This window comes from Nyctereutes procyonoides, unplaced genomic scaffold, assembly GCF_905146905.1.
Source record: "Nyctereutes procyonoides isolate TBG_1078 unplaced genomic scaffold, NYPRO_anot_genome, whole genome shotgun sequence".
NCBI classification, from domain to species: domain Eukaryota; kingdom Metazoa; phylum Chordata; class Mammalia; order Carnivora; family Canidae; genus Nyctereutes; species Nyctereutes procyonoides.
Window position 1 is genome coordinate 58,953,715 of NW_026575125.1, and position 19,424 is coordinate 58,973,138.

At 38.9% G+C, this 19,424-nt stretch overlaps 1 protein-coding gene across 5 annotated transcripts in view; it reads left to right on the forward strand.

Moving 5' to 3' along the window:
• The first annotated feature begins 665 nt into the window (after positions 1–665).
• The window catches only part of ATP7A (ATPase copper transporting alpha), a 155,455-nt gene continuing 136,696 nt past the window's right edge, over positions 666–19,424 (forward strand). For 4 of the 5 annotated variants that reach the window (XM_055337898.1, XM_055337897.1, XM_055337902.1 and 1 more), the window contains exon 1: positions 666–905. The gene's annotated coding sequence lies outside the window, so the exon portion shown is untranslated. Of the gene's footprint in view, positions 906–2,046; positions 2,062–19,424 lie in introns of those variants that run through there. The other variant, XM_055337900.1, reaches the window with a different exon arrangement.

Here is a 19,424-nt window from a genome sequence, read left to right on the forward strand (position 1 = left end):
CAACATTTTATGCATCTCATTTCTTTCTAAACTCATGGTGGTAGATACTCTAACATTCTTTGCATCCTTGGAATCCTCTAGGTTTTTAGAATGATAGACAAGTAATGGATAAATGGGCAAGTGGTTCAAAGCTTTAGATTGGTGATATGAAGGTAGGCATGAGGTGAGACGCCTGCCCCAACTCCAACACACACATAAAGGTTATGAATTCAAAAGCATGAATAAAAAATCATAAATTTTTTGAGATCATTTTTTAATAGAGGGATGAGTGCAAGTTCATAGTTTTGGAATTGCAACTGGAGTTAGGCTACACAGTAACAGAAGCATGTTAATTTCACGCTGGGAAGGGCTGAACTATGCAGAAGATGATTTGCAAACAGGTCTATGGTACTTCTTGGCTTGGGGTTAGGATACTACAGATGATACAGGTTTTGGTGGGATTTTGTTTTGTTTTGTTTTGTTTTTGGTGATGGGGGAAGGAGAGGTCTCTGCCGCGCCAAAAAGACTTCCGCCCCAGGCTGCGTGTCAACCCAGGGGCAGTAGGGGGCGGGAGAAGCTCAACTCTGGGGCTCCTGTCCCTCTTCACGTGTTGCGTCCCTCATTCTGCGTCTCAGGCCTTGCTTCCGGCCTGGGCGTCACCCGGAAGTGGGGGGAGTGAGGAAAGGACGCGTAAAGGCCACAGGCCCTGGCGGCGGTGGGTGGAGGAAGAGAAACCATGGGAGTGCCGCCACTGCAGCCGCAGCCGCCGCGGCTCTGACGCCGCTGCCCCCCCTCCCCGCAACCCCCCTTCCACGCCACCACTACTGTTTCTTCTCCCGGTGTGTGAGATCGGAGCCTGTGCGTGGATTTGCGGCTGCCACGGGCTGCATAGCTCGCGAGGTTTAACCATAGTAAAGAAAAACCAGGTAAGTCCTATATTGTCTTCCTGTAGTCCCCTTCTACTGGAGAGGTGTTCTGTATTGTCAGTCTTTACTACGGAGTGTAGTGGGGTCATTTTAATCAGGGGCAGTCTCCAAACTCTCACTTCTCCACGACTCTCGTATTTACCACCCTCACGTTTTATCTTCCTAGTAGGGGATAATCGAGGGGAGATTGAGTCCAGACCCAAGTCACTTTCCTTGTACCCTCCTGGGGAACTGTCTTGATTATTCAGTGGCCTATGTTACCTAATTAGTTGAAGGTACAAGAAGGTCCGTGCCCGGTATTGGAAGTCGTATGGAATGATGACGATTAATAATGTAAAAAAAATATTTTTCTTCTTGTCTCGCTCTGGAAGCATAAGCTAAACTGAGAGAACACTCTTATTTCCATTTCATTTTGTTCATTCCGCCTCTTTCTCAGTAAAGTTATTCTCCATCTCTGTGGCATCTTTATCTTTGACACTTTTTGTTGTAGACGTTGAGGTTATTCTAAGCACCAACAACTCTTTTTGTTGTTCACAAGTTCGTATTTTCAGCATCTGATTTTTGTTTTAGAGTCTGTTCATCTACAGAAATATGGTTTTGTATTGAGTCTTAATGTGTGCAAAACATTGAATTGGGTGATATTAAGGTGTAGGGGTGGTAGGAGGTATACACAATAAATAGGATGGAGTCCCTGGCCTCAAATGAGTATGCAATCAAGTTGGTTTAGTTCAGTTATGAAGACAGTGGGTTCTAGCAGCCCCACTGATTGAATACTTTGCGTATCTCATCCTTTTTATTTATTATTTTTTAAAAAGATTTTATTTATTTTAGAGAGTGTGAGAGTGAGAGAAAGAGCAGGAGCGGGGAGGGGGGTGGTGGGAGCAAGGGGAGGGGCAGGGGGAATGGGAAAAGCGGAGGAGCACACTCTCCTCAGAGTAGGGAGCCTGAGGCGGGGTTTGGGTCCTGGGACCCAGAAATCATGACCTGAGCCCAAGGCAGATGCTCAACTGACTGAGCCGCCCAGGTGCCCCAATATTGACAAACTTTAATCAAGAATTTTGATACATTCCAATGACTGAAAATAATGTTTATTTGCCAGTTGGGAAATTAAACTGTGAAGAGAGATTTGTCTGAGGTGATACAGGCACTGGCACAGGTGAGAATAATATTTGGGAATTTTAAAATTCCCTCTACTCATCTTTGTTAAAGGTTTTACAGAGTTTTGTTTTTAAGTTGTGATCTTTCTTAAAACATAAATCAAAGTGTGGGTGGAGGTGGGTGGTGGGCAGGAGAGAGAGGCAACAAGCCTATTTTGGTTCAATTTACCATCCCAGCAATCATGTTTTTTACTTATAAATCTTCAGGTCAGTCTTCAGGTCAATTTAATGTGATATAACTTGCTTGGTTACTTGCTGAAGCAGTATGGCAAGAAAAGTATCACAATACTTTAAGAATGTGTTTCATTAGAGTGTAAGGGTAGGATGTTTCTTGTTTTATAAATATGTTCCTAGCTTCTTCAGCACTGTTAGAAAATCGAAATGATTTCCATATCTTTGTTGAATTAAATGTGTGGGATATTGGTAGATTACATTAGTTTTCACAAATATTTCTTTCCTTAAAGAAAATGAAGATAAAATATCCCCATTTTGAGCCAGTTAATTGTACTTTGTCTCATGTTTTCTGTCCACATGTAGAATTGTACAGCTATGTTTTTTAAACCTATTTTTACTCTAATTCTCTAGTGCAGAAATCCAATTTTCCAGACCTATACTCAGGAGTACATTTTCATAATATACTAATTTAAATTAATAGGTTATTTTACATCTTAGGGGAATTGTTTTAACTTGGCCATTTTGTTTTTAAGAAATGTTTTTGTTTTATGTTGCTGATTCTGCTTGGGCATTGATGTCCCAAAGATTGGGAGGGAAAAATACTGGAATCACTTCCCTCCTCTACTCTGATCTGAGAGTTTGCAGGGCATTGTATATTCTTGTAGTTGTGAAGAAGATGGTTTCCACTCTCTTGAGTGTTCATTTAAGTGTGCTACCTGCCATTTAGGAGAGGAGAGCATTAAGAGGGGTTCTGTTAAGACCTGAAAAACTGTCAACAGAGATATAAGGACAGAGAAAAAGAATTCCATAGTGCAGAGCCCTTTAAAGAAAATTCTCAGGACTATTTAATTTGTAGCTGACTTCTAGTGTCATGAGAATACTTAAGAATTGATCCTTGAGCTAACAAAAGGTTACAAAGCTTGGTTGTAAAGTAGTTCCAAGTGTTATCTCCTTTGTTGATCTTTACACTTATATTGGTAAGGAAAAAAGGTATCTTTTTTTGTGATAATAAGATTATTTGCTCTAAGAAATCTAATTGAATTATTAAATCAATTAATAATAATGCTATTAAGGGGTGCCTGGGTGGCTCACTCGGTTAAGCATCTGACACAATCTCAACTCAGGCCTTGATCTCAGGGTTGTGAATTCAAGCCCTGCATTGGGCTCTATGCTGGGCATGGAGCCTACTTAAAAAAAAAAAAGGCTAACAACCTATCAGAAAAATGGGAAAAAAATAATGCTATCAATATAAAGTATATTGTATTGATTAATAAATATATTATTAAAACATTACTATTAATATTATTTATATACGACCAATTTCATTTTGGCCAACAAATGCTTTCTGTTCTTTTACTATGCCATTTCACCATTAATTCTAAATATCAGTTTTTAGTTCAGACTTACAGCCGCAGTATCTTGGTATTAATTTCTAATCACAGCTGTAAGTGGGTTTTTATGTATTAGCAATCAAATTGGTGTCATATGTCTTCAAGTATTGTCTGTCAAAAGCAAAGTGTTTTATCTGGCTTCTCTGTTTCTAGCTAGGTGGTAATTGGATGACTTTTAGTCATAAAAAACCTTTGTAGTCTTCATATAGTTTTTTTTAAAGGTTTTATTTATTGAGAGACACAGAGAGAAAGAGGCAGAGATGTAGGCAGAGGAAGAAGCAGGCTCCCTGCAGGGAGCCCTATGTGGAACTCCATCTTGGGATCCTGGTATCACGCCCTGGGCTCAAGGCAGATGCTCAACCACTGAGCCACCCAGGCATCCCTTCATATAGTTTTAAAGCGTTAAACTCATTATATGATGACAGAAAAAAAAATAATTTATTTAGTGCAGTATATTATTTGACCTTGAATTTAAGGTATGATTAGGATTGCATAAGAGTGTGTCCACTGTGTTTATTACAAAAATAACGCACAAGTGCCTGTTTCTTAACTTTGGGGGAAGTATTAAGTCATGGGATCTTGAAACTTTTTTCTTTTTTTTTTTTGTGCACGGAAATGAAGGAGACTAGAACTGATCACTCCTCTGGTGTGATAAAATGAATCTGGTATTTTGTCTATAGTTTGCACTTTGGTACGAGTTGACATATTCTTTCATAGGGCCAAATTTTATTTCTAGACCTGGCAAGTGGCTAGGCTGAGATTTAAAGCCAGTCAGTCTGGTCTTAGAACCTGTGTTCTTTTTTTTTTTTTTTTTAAAGATTTTATTTATTTATTCATGAGAGACACACAGAGAGAGGCAGAGACACAGGCAGAGGGAGAAGCAGGCTCCATTCAGGGAGCCCGACGTGGGACTCTATCCCAGGTCTCGAGGATCATGACCTGGGCCGAAGGAGGCGCTAAACCGCTGAGCCACCCGGGCTGCCCAGAACCTATGTTCTTACCTTACATAATGGAACTGTATTTTTTTTTTAAAGTAGACATTTGTGCAAAATAAACTCTATTGGAATTAAGTTCCTTGTTTGTCCTAAAGGGAGAAATAACTCATTTATCTTCTTTGAAAGTATGAATGAGCAAATAGATTTGATGATAAAAAAAATAAAGTATTGGCGGCTCAGAATTTCCTTGATACATTCAAACTAAATTCGTAAGTAAGGACTCATAGTTTTGTTTTTAGCTAATTACATTATTTAAAGATATGCAAAAAGGGGGATCCCTGGATGGCTCAGAGGTTTAGTGACTGCCTTCGGCGCAGGGCATGGTCCAGGAGTCCCGGGATCTGGGGATCGGGTCCCACATTGGGCTCCCTGCATGGAGCCTGCTTCTCTCTCTGCCTCTCTCTCTCTCTTTCTGTGTCTCTCATGAATAAATAAATAAAATCTTTTAGAAAAAGATATGCTAAAAGACCTAACGTTTAAAATGGTTAGTCTTTTTTTTTGTATTTTCTAAGTCTCCCATGAAGAAAAGAGAAATGGTCTGTGTGTTTATTTTTATCTTTTTTGTAAAAGAAAGAATGTTTATTCAAAAAAAAAAAAAAAAGAAAAAAAGGAACGCCTGAGTGGCTCAGTGGTTGATTGTCTGCCTTCCGCTCAGGGCATGGTCCTAAGAGTCCCGAGATTCAAGATTTGAGTCCCTTATCTGGCTCCCCTCGAGGAGCCTACCTCTCCCTCCACCTGTGTCTCTGCCACTCTCTGTGTTTCTCATGAATAAATAAATAAAATCTTTTTTTTATTTTTTTCTCTGTTTTTGTATTTTTATTGGAATGCTCTATAGCAATGTTAGAAAGCCATGAATAGATTTCAGAAATTTCAGAATCAGTCTTAGGATTTGGCTCTTTTTAAAAAACTTTCTTTTATTTATTTTTTGTATATTTTTTTTATTGGTGTTCAGTTTGCCAACTATATAGCATAACATCCAGTGCTCATCAGTGCCCCCTCAGTGCCCGTCACCCAGTCACCCCATCCCCCCGCCCACCTCCCTTTCCACTACCGCTTGTTCATTTCCCAGAGTTAGGAGTCTCTCATGTTCTGTCACCCTCACTGATATTTCCCACTCATTTTCTCTCCTTTCCTCTATAATCCCTTTCACTATTTTTTTCACTATTTCATGTTGGTCCTTCTCCGGTTGACTTACTTCACTCAGCATAATACCCTCCAGTTTCTCTCTCTCTCCCTGTGTCTTTCATGAATAAATAAATAAAATCTTTAAAAAAATTATTTACTGTTAAAGTAATGTTAGCAACCTACCTATATAATAAAATTGTAAATTATAGTTTTGCAGTAATACAAATTGAGTGGACTGTAGGAGAAATATATTGATCAATCAGTACTTGCAGGCAATATTTAGTTTCCAAATGACACCACAGAAATATGGAAAACTCAGATTAGGAGGGCACAGTAGTCTACGTACACCTACAGTAAGCTAACATCATATCTCAAAACTCATTATGACAGTTATCAAGTCAAATCACCCTGATGTACTTTTCCTGCTTCTCTACTGAGAAAACTCATGATGATCTACTTGTATAATTAGTGAGCTACAGACTTTGGGCCATTGAGCTTTTCTGTATTATTTCTCTAATTGCTGAATGCTGAAACATACTTCTGAATGATTTATTAAATACAAAATATAGGCAGAAGAGAAGGCTTTATGTATGTCTAACCTACTCTGCAAAATAGTGCTGATCCTATGTCAGCACTCCAATGAATACGTGTTTATTGTGTGCTTGTTGTATATCTAGGGTTTATGTGGGTTCTGTAAGATATGCAAAGAAGCATAAGGCATATGCTCCAATGTCTAGCCAGAAAAAGAAATCTAATACCAAACAATTACAGAGTAATTAGGTACTAAACTATGATGATGATTCCAAGGGTCTTCAGAATTTAAAAAGGAAGTGGGTATGATTATTTGACATGTTTTTCATGGAGGAGGTGGGACTTGGGTTCATTGATTAACTCAGTAGTTACTTGGGTAGCTATGATTTGCAAGGTACTGGGGATATGCTTGTCAGTACAGCAGATATGGTCCTGCTTTTCTGGAGTTTACAGATGAGTGAGGTGATAGGATTTAAAGATATGGAAGAGAGCATTCCAGGTGAGGGAACCAAGCTAAACAAAATCATAGAAAGAAATGGCAAGCGTGGACTATATGGCTGTGAGGGTACTTCCTGATTGTAGTAGAGATTTTATGTTGGGGAAGAGTTTTGAAAGGGATAGGTGAGAGCCATCTTTTGAATGCTTTGAATAGCTATTTAAGTCTGTGGAAAGTGGGGTGGGAACAGTCTTGTGGGATTAAGCCCTTAACCTGTGGGATCTGACTCTATCTCCATGTGGATAGCCTAAGAATTGAGTTAAATTGTAGGATACCCTGCTGGTGTTACAGAGAATTACTTGGTAGGGGAAAACTGCCAAACATCTGGTGTCAGAAGTGTTGTGAATGTGGTAGTAGTATGAGAGTTTAGGAGAAACATGAGAAGGAAGACTAGGATTTTCTTTGTTTTTTAAAGATTTTATTCATTTATTCATGAGAGAGAGAGAGAGAGAGAGAGAGAGAGAGAGAGGCAAAGACACAGGCAGAGGGAAAAGCAGGCTCCACGCAAGGGAGCCTGGCGTGGGACTCGATCCCAGGATTCCAGGATCACACCCTGGGCTGAAGGCAGGCGCTAAACCGCTGAGCCACCCGGGCTGCCTGGAAGACTAGGATTTTCTAATACAGCCATCTTTTGAATGCTTTGAGCAGCTATTTAATCTGTGGTAAATTCCTTGGATAGGGTGTTTTGGAGAGGGTTATAGCATGCATGGGCTTTGGAGTCATAGGCCTCAATTTGATTCCATTTTCATTCTAATTTGTTACCTGAGTTTAGAATTTTTTTTTTGAGAGAGAGAAAGCGCATGTGAGGGGCAGGACAGAGGGAGAGGGAGAGGGAGAGAGAAAGAATCTTAAGCAGGCTCCATGCTCAGCTTGGAGCCCCATGCAGGCCTCAGCTCATGACCCTGAGATCATGACCTGAGCCAAAATCAAGAGTCAGATGCTTAACTGAGTCACTCAAGTGCCCCCTGAGTTTAGAATTTTGTATTAAGTTCTCTTAGTGACAGGACTATGTAAGCAATAAAATAATATTTACACAGAGCAGCTGGGATTAGTAACCCTAGTAGCACCAAGTAGCACTAGAGAGCAATGTGTCAGTGGAAGTGCAAGAAGGAGGTTAGGCAAGAGAAAGAAATACTTTCTGTGATGGTTGGTAGAATGCTATCAGAAATATCTTCAAGCACTACAGAGTACATTTGCTTCGCCTTTGTTTTCAGTTGTGTTCCTTTAAGAATAGTGTGTTTTCTTTGTCCAGATATGAGGAAAAGAAACTTAACTGCAGTTACTTGACATGACCACTTGAGGACTACCAATGTTATTTTAGGTTTTATTCTACATTTGAATCATCTGGTCAGTTTCAGATTATCTTCTATATTTGAAGCATCCGACTAGATTATTCTGTCCAAGTTTTGTATTTTACCTAAACATAACTTGGTCAGAAGCTGATATAGTAAGTTTTGTCTATAATCTGTGTTAGTGTTCTCTCAATTGGTTTAAGGCATGAGTGGATTACCAAATGAATGCTTGTTATGATCTGCCTTTTGTTTCTTGTTACCTTTGGATTTAATATAAGTGTGATCATATTCTAAGGAGGTTTAACAGAATACTGTTATTCTGGGACTTTCTAGAATTTTTTCCTGCCAGATAAGTAGAAATGATTGATTACATCAGACCATTTTCATCTCTTCCCAATCCTTTATCAAGGTGATCTCCAACCTTATTATATGGAAAGCCTTCTTTTTATTTCTCTCTCTCTCTCTCTTTAAAGTAGGCTCCATGCCCAAAATGAGGCTTGAACTCACAACCTTAAGATCAAGAGTCATGTGCTCTACTGAGTGAGCCAGCCAGTGCTCCTGGTGGACCTTCTTTTAATCTGAGTCTTGAGATTAGGGCAGATACAATCATTGCAGTTCCTGAGAAGTAGTTGCTGGCTGTACTGTTCTCCCTTTCACTCTGGGAATGTTAGCTGGGATGTGTGGCAGAAAGGGGTTGTAGCAGAGTGGAGAAAACATTATTGGAAGCCACCTTGGGGCTCCATGAAGCAAGATTCCTAGACCTACCAGTAGATCCTGATCTGCAGGTTGGAGACTTCTTTTTTTCATCTAGGGCTATTGTCTTACACAACTCTGGGGGCAGCAATCACATTGTTAGTCCATAAATATTATAAATATATGTAAGTCTATAAATATGATGTGGACTTATACAATAGGCTGTCTTGAAACCTACCCAAACCATTTCTATTTCTAGCCCCTTTCTCTTCTCAATACCTACAACATTCAGCAGCCCAGGTAGTCCCAAGCTCATCACTTGAATCTCACTTCCCACCTCGAGGCTCTTCTGTAATCCAACAGATGAAATTTAGATCTTTGAGGATTTTAAGGGTTACATCATGTTTCTTACTCTATTTAAGTGTACTCATCAGTAAAATGGTGATACCTGCCCTCACTCATAGGTTGTTAAGAGTATCAAGTGAAATAATGTTGAAATCACTTTATAGATTATAGAGTGCTATATTAAATGTAGCATAATATTCTTTCTTGATGTGTTGTCTTGTAGTGGAAAGAGTACTCACTTTGAGGGATGCCTGAGTGGCTTAGTGGTTGGGCGTCTGCCCTCGGCTCAGGGTGTGATCTTGATAGAGTCCCACATCAGGCTCCCTGCATGGAGCCTACTTCTCCCTATGCCTGTCTCTGCCTCTCTCTCTGTATCTCTCATGAATAAATAAATGAAATCTTAAAAAAAAGAGTACTGACTTTGGAGATAGTCTAGAGTTTAAGTTCCATTTCTGTTATTAACAAACTGTACCTTGGACAAATTAGTGTTTCTGGGCCTTGGTTTCTGTCTATAAAAGGAAACTAATAATGCCACTCCTCTCTACCTAGAAACCCAAGAGTTATTTTTTTCCTTGCCCCGACATTGAGTCAGGTTACCAAGTCTGTTGTCTAGTTACTTTTTTCTTTTAAGTAAGCCCTATGCTCAATATGGGGCTTGAATTTACAACCCCCATTGATGAAGAGTCACATGCTAAGCCAACTGAACTAGCCAGGCCCCCCTGTTGTCTAGTTCTTGATATTTATCAATATTTCTCCCTCTTCTGTATCTCCATTTAGTCCCTAATCATTTCCTTTCTGGGCTATACTCTTTTAAAAGTTTATGGTAGGGGTACCTGGGTGGCACAGTGGGTTAAGTGTCAGACTCTTGGTTTCAGCTCAGGTCCTGATCTCAGGGTTGTGATATCTAACCCTGCTTTGGCTCCACGCTTACTGGGGGAGTCTGCTTGTCCCTCTCCCTCTGCTCCTCCTGCTCTCTTCTCGCTCTCAAAAATAAAAGCACAGACTCTGGATCAAACTTACTGGGTTCAGATTTTGGTTGTCACTTACTAGCTGTGTGACCTTGGGAAAGTTCCTTAACCTGTCTCAATTTCATTATCTGTAAATGGAGATAATATTAGTACCTATCCCATTAAGTTGTGAAGATTAAAATAGTAAAAAATATTAAGTACTATTATTTATTATTATTCATTGACAAAAATATTAAGTGCTATTATTTATTATTATTCACTGACAAAAATTTTAGTTTGAATGAAAAGAAGCATGTCATAAAAAACAGTACATAATTTTTATTAAAACTGTGTGTTTAACTCCTAAACTAACACAACACACACACACACCCCTACCTCAAAATGTTAATGTAGTTATCTCTTGGTAGTAGATTGATTTGTTGTTTATTTTTATATTTGCTTATCTATGTTTTATATTTTTCCTCTAGTTGATGTTTATTCCTTATATATATATTTTTTTATTATTCGTTATATTTTAAAGGAAAAAAAGATACAAAGTATCTCTTCTATGAAGTCTTCACTGAACTCCCTTGCTTCATCTTTTAGATCACCAGTGTAGCATGCATTGCTAGACTCCTTGAAGGCAGAGCCTATGTTGTATTCATTCACTTTTTTTATCCCCAGCTGGGCCTAGTATAGAATCTAGAAGATACTAGGACCTTGGCAGTATCAGTAAGGTGAAGAAGAAATGGAATTATGAGCTTGGCACTTTACATGTATAACCTCATAATGTTTCTCTCAACAGTCCCATGAGTAAGTTATCTATGTTTTTAAATGAGAAAATTGTGTATCAAACAGCTCAAACAATTTGCTGAAAGTCATACGGCTACTAAGGTTCAAAACTTAGATTCAAGTCCAACTCTGGTGCCAAAGATGTTCTCTTTAATGTATATCAAATTAATGAATTGCTTAATGAATATACTTGCTGTTTCTAATGAAATAATTTATGAAGCATTTCTTTGTAAGCAGAAATGTGCTGTGTGAATGTAAGGATATGTTGTTGTTGCTTCTTTTTTTTTTTAAATGATTAAAAGCACTTTATTTTTTTTAATTAATTTTTATTGGTGTTCAATTTAACAACATACAGAATAACACCCAGTGCTCATCCCGTCGAGTGTCCCCCTCAGTGCCCGTCACCCATTCACCCCCACCCCCCGCCTTCCTCCCCCTCCACCACCCCTAGTTCATTTCCCAGAGTTAGAAGTCTTTATGTTCTGTCTCCCTTTCTGATATTTCCCACACATTTCTTCTCCCTTCCCTTATATTCCCTTTCACTATTATTCATATTCCCCAAATGAATGAGAACATACACTGTTTGTCCTTCTCCGATTGACTTACTTCACTCAGCATAATACCCTCCAGTTCCATCCACGTTGAAGCAAATGGAGGGTATTTGTCGTTTCTAATGGCTGAGTAATATTCCATTGTATACATAAACCACATCTTCTTTATCCATTCATCTTTCGATGGACACCGAGGCTCCTTCCACAGTTTGGCTATTGTGGACATGGCTGCTAGAAACATCGGGGTGCAGGTGTCCCGGCGTTTCATTGCATCTGAATCTTTGGGGTAAATCCCTAACAGTGCAATTGCTGGGTCGTAGGGCAGGTCTATTTTTAGTTCTTTGAGGAACCTCCACACAGTTTTCCAGAGTGGCTGCACCAGTTCACATTCCCACCAACAGTGTAAGAGGGTTCCCTTTTCTCCGCATCCTCTCCAACATTTGTTGTTTCCTGCCTTGTTAATTTTCCCCATTCTCACTGGTGTGAGGTGGTATCTCATTGTGGTTTTGATTTGTATTTCCCTGATGGCAAGTGATGCAGAGCATTTTCTCATGTGCATGTTGGCCATGTCCATGTCTTCCTCTGTGAGATTTCTCTTCATGTCTTTTGCCCATTTCATGATTGGATTGTTTGTTTCTTTGGTGTTGAGTTTAAGAAGTTCTTTAGAGATTTTGGAAACTAGCCCTTTATCTGATATGTTATTTGCAAATATCTTCTCCCATTCTGTAGGTTGTCTTTGAGTTTTGTTGACTGTATCCTTTGCTGTGCAAAAGCTTCTTATCTTGATGAAGTCCCAATAGTTCATATTTTGCTTTTGTTTCTTTTGCTTTCGTGGATGTATCTTGCAAGAAGTTACTGTGGCCAGGTTCAAAAAGGGTGTTGCCTGTGTTCTCCTCTAGGATTTTGATGGAATCTTGTCTCACATTTAGATCTTTCATCCATTTTGAGTTTATCTTTGTGTCTGGTGAAAGAGAGTGGTCTAGTTTCATTCTTCTGCATGTGGATGTCCAATTTTCCCAGCACCATTTATTGAAGAGACTGTCTTTCTTCCAGTGGATTGTCTTTCCTCCTTTATCGAATATTAGTTGACCATAAAGTTCAGGGTCCACTTCTGGGTTCTCTATTCTGTTCCATTGATCTATGTGTCTGTTTTTGTGCCAGTACCACACTGTCTTGATGACCACAGCTTTGTAGTACAACCTGAAATCTGGCATTGTGATGCCCCCAGCTATGGTTTTCTTTTTTAAAATTCCCCTGGCTATTCAGGGTCTTTTCTGATTCCACACAAATCTTAAAATAATTTGTTCTAAGTCTCTGAAGAAAGTCCATGGTATTTTGATAGGGATTGCATTAATCGTGTAAATTGCCCTGGGTAACGTTGACATTTTCACAATATTAATTCTGCCAATCCATGAGCATGGAATATTTTTCCATCTCTTTGTGTCTTCCTCAATTTCTTTCAGAAGTGTTCTATAGTTTTTAGGGTATAGATCCTTTACCTCTTTGGTTAGGTTTATTCCTAAGTATCTTATGCTTTTGGGTGCAATTGTAAATGGGATTGACTCCTTAATTTCTCTTTCTTCAGTCTCATTGTTAGTGTATAGAAATGCCATTGATTTCTGGGTATTGATTTTGTATCCTGCCACGCTACCAAGTTGCTGTATGAGTTCTAGCAATCTTGGGGTGGAGGCTTTTGGGTTTTCTATGTAGAGTATCATGTCATCTGAAAAGAGGGAGAGTTTGACTTCTTCTTTGCCAATTTGAATGCCTTTAATGTCTTTTTGTTGTCTGATTGCTGAGGCTAGGACTTCCAATACTATGTTGAATAGCAGTGGTGAGAGTGGACATCCCTGTCTTGTTCCTGATCTTAGGGGAAAGGCTCCCAGTGCTTCCCCATTGAGAATGATATTTGCTGTGGGCTTTTCGTAGATGGCTTTTAAGATGTCGAGGAAAGTTCCCTCTATCCCTACACTCTGAAGAGTTTTGATCAGGAATGGATGCTGTATTTTGTCAAATGCTTTCTCTGCATCTAATGAGAGGATCATATGGTTCTTGGTTTTTCTCTTGCTGATATGATGAATCACATTGATTGTTTTACGAGTGTTGAACCAGCCTTGTGTCCCGGGGATAAATCCTACTTGGTCATGGTGAATAATTTTCTTAATGTGTTGTTGGATCCTATTGGCTAGTATCTTGTTGAGAATTTTTGCATCCATGTTCATCAGGAATATTGGTCTGTAATTCTCCTTTTTGGTGGGGTCTTTGTCTGGTTTTGGAATTAAGGTGATGCTGGCCTCATAGAATGAATTTGGAAATACTCCATCTCTTTCTATCTTTCCAAACAGCTTTAGTAGAATAGGTGTGATTTCTTCTTTAAACGTTTGATAGAATTCCCCTGGGAAGCCATCTGGCCCTGGACTCTTGTGTCTTGGGAGGTTTTTGATGACTTCTTCAATTTCCTCCCTGGTTATTGGCCTGTTCAGGTTTTCTATTTCTTCCTGCTCCAGTTTTGGTAGTTTGTGGCTTTCCAGGAATGCGTCCATTTCTTGTAGATTGCCTAATTTATTGGCGTAGAGCTGTTCATAATATGTTTTTAAAATCGTTTGTATTTCCTTGGTGTTGGTAGTGATCTCTCCTTTCTCATTCATGATTTTATTAATTTGAGTCTTCTCTCTCTTCTTTTTAATAAGGTTGGCTAATGGTTTATCTATCTTATTAATTCTTTCAAAGAACCAACTCCTGGTTCTATTGATCTGTTCCACAGTTCTTCTGGTCTCAATTTCGTTGAGTTCTGCTCGAATTTTAATTAACTCTCTTCTTCTGCTGGGCGTCGGGTCGATTTGCTGCTTCTTCTCTAGCTCCTTTATGTGTAATGTTAGCTTTTGTATTTGAGTTCTTTCCAGTTTTTGAATGGATGCTTGTATTGCGATGTATTTCCCCCTCAGGACTGCTTTTGCTGCATCCCAAAGATTTTGAACAGTTGTATCTTCATTCTCATTAGTTTCCATGAATCTTTTTAATTCTTCCTTAATTTCCTGGTTGACCCTTTTATCTTTTAGCAGGATGGTCCTTAACCTCCACGTGTTTGAGGTCCTTCCAAACTTCTTGTGATTGAGTTCTAATTTCAAGGCGTTATGGTCTGAGAATATGCAGGGGACGATCCCAATCTTTTGTTATCGGTTCAGACCCGATTTGTGACCCAGTATGTGGTCTATTGTGGAGAAAGTTCCATTTGCACTTGAGAAGAATGTGTATTCAGTTGAGTTTGGATCTAAAGTTCTGTAGATATCTGTGAAATCTATCTGGTCCAGTGTATCATTTAAAGCTCTCGTTTCTTTGGAGATGTTGTGCTTAGAAGACCTATCGAGGGTAGAAAGAGCTAGATTGAAGTCACCAAGTATAAGTGTATTATTATCTAAGTATTTCTTCACTTTGGTTAATAATTCGTTTAAGTATTTGGCAGCTCCCACATTCGGGGCATATATATTGAGGATTGTTAAGTCCTCTTGTTGGATAGATCCTTTAAGTATGATATAGTGTCCCTCTTCGTCTCTCACTACTGTCTTTGGGGTAAATTTTAGTTTATCTGATATAAGGATGGCCACCCCTGCTTTCTTTTGAGAACCATTTGAATGGTAAATGGTTCTCCAACCTTTTATTTTCAGGTTGTAGGTGTCCTTCTGTCTAAAATGAGTCTCTTGTAGACAGCAAATAGATGGGTCCTGCTTTTTTATCCAGTCTGAAACCCTGCGCCTTTTGATGGGGTCATTAAGCCCGTTCACGTTCAGAGTTACTATTGACAGATATGAGTTTAGTGTCATCATGATATCTATTTAGTCCTTGTTTTTGTGGATTGTTCCACTGAACTTCTTCTTAAAGGGGAGTTTTAAGAGTCCCCCTTAAAATTTCTTGCAGAGCTGGTTTGGAGGTCACATATTCTTTCAGTTCCTGCCTGTCTTGGAAGCTCTTTATCTCTCCTTCCACTTTGAATGAGAGCCTTGCTGGATAAAGTATTCTTGGTTGCATGTTCTTCTCATTTAGGACCCTGAATACATCCTGCCAGCCCTTTCTGGCCTGCCAGGTCTCTGTGGAGAGGTCTGCTGTTACCCTAATATTCCTCCCCATGAAAGTCAGGGACTTCTTGTCTCTTGTTGTTTTAAGGATCTTCTCTTTATCTTTGGAATTTGCAAGCTTCACTATTAAATGTCGAGGTGTTGAACGGTTTTTATTGATTTTAGGGGGGGATCTCTCTATTTCCTGGATCTGAATGCCTGTTTCCCTTCCCAGATTGGGAAAGTTTTCAGCTAGGATTTGTTCAAATACATATTCTGGCCCTCTGTCCCTTTTGGCGCCCTCGGGAATCCCAATTAAACATAGGTTTTTCTTCCTTAGGCTGTCATTTATTTCCCTTAATCTGTCTTCATTGTCCTTTAATTGTTTGTCTCTTTTTTCCTCAGTTTCCCTCTTTGCCATTAACTTGTCTTCTATGTCACTCACTCGTTCTTCCACCTCGTTAACCCTCGTCGTTAGGACTTCTAGTTTGGATTGCATCTCATTCAATTGATTTTTAATTTCTGCCTGATTGGATCTAAATTCTTGTTGTTGTTTCTTTTGTGATATTCTGTTTTCACTTACACCCTCAATTTTGACTCGGCAAACCTGTTTTCCTGTTCCCACACACAATTTTTCTTCTCTGTTCAACTGGCATTTTATTTTCTTTTGTCTTTTTATATTGCTCATGCTCTATCCACTTTTTATGAACTTGGTTTCTAATAATGATGTGAAGCTTTTCAGGTTAATCCATGCATTTCCATCAAACTCATTATTGTGTGTTATTATGGCTTCTGCTTGCTTGTGATAACAAAGCACTTGAGGGGTGCCTGGCTGGCTCAGGTTTCATGAGTTCAAGCCCCATATTGGGTGTGGAGCCTAAACAAAAAAACAAAGCAGTTGAAACTTCCCAGTTAAAAACTCTAAAGTGTATGGAATAATATAGGCCTTTTCTGAATTCATTCTCATTTATCTGTATCAAAAAATACCCAGCTAAACAGTTGCTTTTGACAATTTGGAACTTCTAGTCTCTTTTTAAAAGCTGAACTCCCCGTACATTCCTAGTACATAGTTTTTCATCCTTATATGTTCTGATGGTGATTGAACTTTGAACAGGAGAGAATGTTATCAGATTTTCACCTTCCTTAACTGAAGTGTATTAAACAGGTCATTAAAGGAATTAAGGGGTTGGGTGTGGGTGGGGATATAGATCTGGACTATATTTACAGGGTGTCTGCTTGGTTCATACTGAAAATTGTTCTTTGAACCTTGGTTTGATAAAAAAAATATGAAAAATATGGATGTTAGGAGTAGTCAAACTATTTTGAAAAATAGATACATATTTTTATGTTTTAGTCATAGCATACAAATATTCCATCTCTAAGAATTAAGACAAAAACAGTTTTTTAAAAAAACCTTTTATTTTTATTTATTTATTTTTATTTTTATTTTTATTTATTTTTTATTTATTTATTTTTAAAGATCTTATTCACTTATTCATGATAGACGTAGAGTGGGGTGGGTGGGCAGAAACACAGGCAGAGGGAGAAGCAGGCTCCATACCAGGAGCCTGACGCAGGACTAGATCCTCCAGGATCTGGGACTCCAGGATCACGCCATGGGCCAAAGGCAGGTGCTAAACCGCTGAGCCACCCAGGGATCCCTCACAAAACAGTTAAAATTTTTTTTTCATTTATTTGTGGGAGAGAGTAAAAGAGTGGCAGAGCACAAGCAGGGCGAGTGGCAGAGGGAGAGGGAGAAGTAGGCTCCCTGTGGAGCTCGATCCCAGGACCCTGAAATCATGACCTGAACTGAAGGCAGATGCTTAACTGACTGAGCCACCCAGGTGCCCCAAGACAAAATAGTTTTTCTACCAATATTTTAACTACTTTTTTTTTAAGTCCTGGAAAGATTAATTATATTCTTACCTGATAGGGGAGATATTTTTGCATAATCAGCAAGATGAGTCACCAAGATATACCACATGTACTGAGTATTATAGTTTCCTTCAACACAAGTTAAATGTTAGTGTGCATGGTGTTGGTGATATAAATCTACCTGATACGTTTATGGTTTGGCTGATTTAACAGTATTAATGAAGCCAAAATTATATATCTCATCCCTGTGTGTACTTGTCTTCTGGTGTCATTAGCTATACCTCTAACTCTGCTTCACAGTTTTCTGAGCGTAGTTTGTTAGTTAAGAGGAAGACTTGTCCAGAGAAGAGATAGGTCACTAAAATAGTCATCATCAATTCCCATGCTTTTTTTTTCTTTTGATAGGAGGGTCTATGATACCTAGATGTATTTGTAATTTCAAACACTTTATACATATTTTTACTTATCAATGGAGGCTGCACTTAGAAACTTACTCCTTTGGACTTCCAGAATATTATGCTCATGTCTCTGTGCTTTCAACTCTAGATCCCTTTTGCCTTTATTCTAGACTCTTTTGCCTTAAAAGAACCCTTGGGTGGCTCAGTCGTTGAGCGTCTGCCTTAGAGTTTGGGTCATGATCTTGGGATCCTGGGATCAAGACACATCTTGGGCTCCCTGCTCAGTGTGGAGTCTCCCTCTCCCTCTGCCCCCTGCCCTCGTTCATGTGCTCTCACTCTCCACCTCTCAAACAAGTAAATAAAATCTTTTTATTTTTTATTTCTAAAGATTTTATCCATTTATTCATGAGAGACACACAGAGAGAGGCAGAGCCATAGGCAGAGGGAGAAGCAGGCTCCCTGACTCATCCCCAGACCCAGGATCATACCCAAGCCACAGGCAGAAGCTCAACCGCTGAGCCACCCAAGCATCCCAGTAAAATCTTTTTAAAGCAACAACAACAACAACAACAACAACAACAAAACCTTTCATGGTTTCAGAGAACCAAGGAAAGCCTTGGCTCACTATATACATTTGTAAAAAGTAATAGTTTTTTTTTTTCATCTCCATAAAGTGATCTCAACAAATGTCTCTGGAGTTGTAGATCTACAGTTTTGGAATTGAAAGTAAATAGCTTTTTTGGGGTTTAATAGGCTCATCTGTAGAGAAGTTTTAAGTGAGCCTCTGAGGATCCCATGAAATTGAGCCTCCAGTGCAGTCCAGGGTCTTTGTGATCTGTAGTACCTTTTACTAAGCATTGGTGAGGAATGAGGAATTTCACAGAAGTGAATTTTCCAGATAACTGAAGTCTACCCTTTAAATTTTAGTCATTCAGAGGTCTTAAATGTGTCTTGGTCCAGTGCCTTATCAATGTATGAATCCTCCAAATGTATCATTGAAATACATTAACTTTTTTAAAAGTAGAAATACTTTTTTTTCTTATTAGAAAATTAGTAAATGGTCAATGTAAAAACAAAATCTAGGCAATATTTTGATATCTGTCTTTACAGGGTTTTGTTTTTTTCTTTATAACATCACTACTTGATTTTATATATTACTTTGTTGGCTTACTGTCCATCTCCCACATGAGAATGTAAGCTCCATGACGGTGTCAACTGTGTCTATGTTCTTCACTTGCTCTATCACCAGCATCTAGAATAGTACTTGAAATATAGTAGGAATTTAATAAATATTTGGTGACTAAATGAATGAAGAAAGTGATTATTACCCTAATTCTATCATCTAAGTAGTAGCTGTTAAGATTATGATATAAATTCTTCCAAAAGTGGGGCACCTGGGTGGCTTACTCAGGTAAGCATCTGCCTTTGGCCCAGGTCTTGATCCCAGGGTCCTGGGATGGAGCACTGCATTGGGCTCCCTGCTCAGTGGGGAGTCTGCTTTTCCCTCTCCTTCTGCCTGCCACTCCTCCTACTTGTTCTTTCTCTCTCTCTCTCTCTCTCTCTCTCCTTCTCTGTAAAATAAATAAATTAAAAAATTGGCATTTCTGTGTTAAAAGGGCATGCATATTTTCAGGCTTTGATAAATATTGCCAAATTATCTTTTAGAAACCCTACAGGGTTTTAGTTTGTGTTCCCATCCACAGTG